This window comes from Mytilus californianus, unplaced genomic scaffold, assembly GCF_021869535.1.
Source record: "Mytilus californianus isolate M0D057914Y unplaced genomic scaffold, xbMytCali1.0.p SCAF_1, whole genome shotgun sequence".
NCBI lineage: Eukaryota > Metazoa > Mollusca > Bivalvia > Mytilida > Mytilidae > Mytilus > Mytilus californianus.
Window position 1 is genome coordinate 64,140,720 of NW_026262581.1, and position 4,535 is coordinate 64,145,254.

Here is a 4,535-nt window from a genome sequence, read left to right on the forward strand (position 1 = left end):
GAAATTAGGGTCAAATCCACATGAAACACAGTACACAATTTCATTATGATATGAACTTTTTAAAATGTATGCCAAATTAGGGTTTTGCCCCTGATTTTATGGTTCACAGAACATAGAAATGTTCTAGTGTGAGCAGAGCTTTGTGTCTTATGGACAAATATTCTTGTTTTGTCTTTGAATTGGTATAATATTTATTTTTAACCGTACATAAAAAAACTAAATGCCCAATTATACAATTGTGTACATGCCATTGAGTAACAAGTTATTTCTGGATAAATATGTTTACCAATTTTCATTTTCTGTTGGGGGCCTTGGTGGCCGAGTGGTCTAAGTAGTTACTACTGTAATCACTAGCCAGTCAACACTGAGGTTGTGAGTTCAAACCCCACTCATGCGGGTGCACTCGACTCCAATCTTTATTGACTAGGATTGTCAGTTTTCCTATCAAAGGTCATGGTTTTTTTTGGGACACTCCGGCTTCCTCCACCAATAACAACTGGCCGCCACAAAATAGCCCAAAAGCGGTGCTTAAAAGTGGCGTTAAAACACCTAAAATCAAAAATCAAAATCAAATCATTTTCTGTTTTCTTTCTTCAAAACTGTTATTAACATTTCATGCAAATGGATGGGAATGCAATTTGCATCAATAAATAACATAATCTATTTTTGAATTTATAATTTCTTATGTTTCTCCCTACATATATACTTGTCTTTATAATAAATTCCATAAAACTCTTCCCATGTAAAAGATCAAACCATTTTTTTTTGTTGTTGTGTTATATCAAAATATTCTATTGGTAACCTAGGGAGAAAGTAATAGGAATTCAAGATACAAATGCTTGCTGTTTATTCCTTAATGAATGAAATTTATCTTCTTTTTTTTTTTGGTATATTGTTTTCACATCTAGTATGATTTTAATTTATCATTCTTCATTTTAAAGAATAAGCAGTAAATATTATTTCGGGTTGTATACTAAGTCCACAACCTTGGCAACTAATTTTTGAATTGTCAAAGCTAAACACAACATCACTCTTATTATTATAATGATTGTCAATTTTGATTCAACCAGTATATTCAGTAGGCTTCTATGCCAGATACAATTAATGCTATTGCAATTATTTTGTTAACAAAAACATTACTGAAATCATGAATGTGAGTTTTTATTATTGTGATCCTGATATTGTCATATGTTTCGCCTTAACAAAAACACTGCAATAATTTCTGAATGTATAACATCAAAATATATAAAGGCAAGACATATCTCTGCATCAACAGTTTTATTTTTCAATGAAAATTGGTTGAAATGCCTATATATCACTTTCAACTTACTGTGGGTTCATTATTATTCGTTGAGATTATTTAGCCCATTACCTTCAGTCATGCTTCATTGACTTTGAATATTTGCATAACTTACATGTTATAGTATTGCTATTTTAATTTCAACATTTGCATTATCAAAATAACAAAAAGGCGAGACTTATCTCTGTGTTAACATTTTATTCTTATTTAGAACCAGTCTACGATTGGCAAATGGAAACAACTTGTTTCAAAAATATGTAATAATAGAATCCATAATCTTAATTGTAATTGGCAAATAGACTATTGAAATATTGCATTCATAACCATACAAACAACTATGCATTTGATTGTTAATAGAATCTGCTAATGTATTACAATGTAGACCAAAAAGAGCAAATTAAATTGTAGATACTACAGTAAAACTATTTTGTTGTTGTTGATTAAGATATGAAAACATAGTCAAGTATATTTAACATTTAACAGAATTAGTACAAATTATGATTACATTCTAAAATTTCTCTTTAAAAGATGATACTTTTTTTGGTTGCAACCTAGCTTTTAATCTCATTTTGAGGAAAACTGTTGTCAGGTTTGTTGTAACTTTCATTACTGACTCCCACTCTACTGTCTAAGCATTTTTAGGTTGCATCAACATGTTTGTTTTTGTTGGGGACAGTTGGAGAACCTGTAGGTTGGTGTGCATGTTTGTAGCTATTTCTCAGAAACAGATAACCATACAATATAATTTAGTGGGCAGTTGCATCTTAGAGAGATGTTAGACCATTTACCATAAGATGAAGGACATATGACTTTCACAGTCGATACCGTCAGACTTGGGCCTGACATGATTCATAACATACCTCTCTTGAATGATCCATTGACAAATGCAGAAATTATTAAGGAATTAAAGTGCGAATTCCCTCAGCAAAATTGACCATTGATGGATTTGACTTTTTTATAGGTCCTTTTTGGTCATATAGCTCATCACATTATTAAGAACTTATACATGCTTGGCTTTAAAATTTTGAGGTTTAAACATTCCTGATGGAGTTTAAATCAGATTAGGGGTTCAGACACATCAAACATATAAAATTATATTTTGATTTATTGTCTAATGGCTTGAATAAGTCTTTAAACTTCTTACAGCAAATTTTTGTTCTCAAATTCTATTTGACCTATAATTATATAGCTTGATTGAAGAATGCATCTAGGAAAGTATGACAAGTTAAAAATGACTGACCTACTTGTATACTATACACTTCATTGACTGTAAGTTATGCCTGAGCTGATCTCAAATTTTTCTTGTCTTACCATTATGTAATTTGGTGTAAAAGAGGGGCGAATGCATCTTTGAGATTATAGCAGCCTCCAAAAATAAATAGGTCACTCTTAGCTATAATTTACTCTTCATGGACTTCGATTAAGGTTTATATCTGAGCTGAGATGTCAAATATTTACTTGTCTTACAATCATATAATTTGGCGTAAAGATGCATCTTTGAGAGTATAACCTCCAACAATAAGTATGTCACTCTAACGGTCTAACCTATATTTTGATCTTCATAGACTTTTATTAAGTTGTATGTCTGAATTCAGATTTAAGATACTAACTTAATGACCTACACTCATTCAACTTGGTTTAAAGATGCATCTTGGGGAGTAATAATAAGTAGGTCAGTTTGAATTATATATTACGCTTCATTGAGTAATTAAATTTTTACCATTTGTTAAGTTCAGATTTAAGATACTAGTAATCTACAATCATGTAATTTTAGTGCAAGTATTTACCTTTACAAAGCTGTCTCCAACAAAAAGGTTACCCTGACCCATATCCTACTCTCCATTGACTTGTATAGTGTTTTACCATTTCTTTAAATAAAAGGAGGTGTGCGGTATACGTCAATGAGACGATATAACACAACTACAAAAAATAATACGAAGTTCATCTCTCGGGTTATATGTGACCTACAATCATATAATAACCGGTAGGTGTAAGGTTAATTTAAGAGAGTGTAAGTAGTCAATTTTACTTATATTTTACTATAATGTGGGATACCAAGTGTGCATTCAAAAAACATAATGCCAATAAAAACACAACATAACCAACATGGAATACGACGAAAAGACAAACAAGAGTCTACAATACACTAAACAGAAAACTAAAGATCGAGCATCACAAACGGTTACCTCACAAAAAAAATGGGTAGAACTCAGGTCCTCTGGAAAGGTAATCTTTTCCTGTTCTTCTAGAAGCACGCATCGTGCTGCTTATGACAAGTAAACACGCGATTTCGCCATCGGAAATATCCTTTCGGAGAAAAAGTTCGGGATTGTGGCTACAAAAAATGGGACATGTCCTTGGTTATCTGTAACACATTCAATAATATGGTCATAGAAATTATAAAGTCCGTAAAACATTTGAAAGAATTACAACATTAACATTTAGACCCTTGTTTCAACCTCTTCATCCTATATCAAGGAAATCATGAATTACAAGCCCTGGAATATTGTATCACCTGGGAGAAATGGGAAAATTTGTCTCTGTGGTATGCTTTATTTCCAATTCATTTGATTAGATGCAATCAACATAGTCATCAAACTATGTTTTCCGTGAAAGGACATCATCTTTATAGCATAACGGGAAATTAAATGCAAGTATTTGTATGAAATAGTTGGTTTATTCTTGTTTGAATTGTTTTACAATTTGTCATATCTAGACCTTATATAGCTTGATATGCGGTATGGGTTTTGCTCATTGTTATAGAAGGCCCTACTATGACATAAAGTTGCAAACATCTACGCCATTTGGTCTCTGGGGATATTTTTCTCATTTGCAAGCATTCCACATTTGTAATATTCATAAGAATAAAGGAATAAGATAAGCACAGCTAGCTCCTATCATAGGTATGCCGATTGTCTGTCGAAACACGTCTTGAAAACGTAACGAATATGTTGTGTCAATTACAAATTCAAGCATCACGATGATGTCAATTTCAGAGAACGTTTTGTTTGAATCAAAGTGTTTTTAGTCTACTTTGCCCCATCCTAAAACAATATATTTTTATCTACTTTGGTCATTTTTTTATGAAAAAAAATGTACTAATTTTTCAATCAATTTTCGCTTAGAATCAGAAATACTAGTGTAAAGGATTGAGAAGTCATGCTTCTATACTATTGCTGAAGGAAATAACTTTTAGATGGTAAGTACGATAAAAGAGGGGCGAAAGATACCAAAG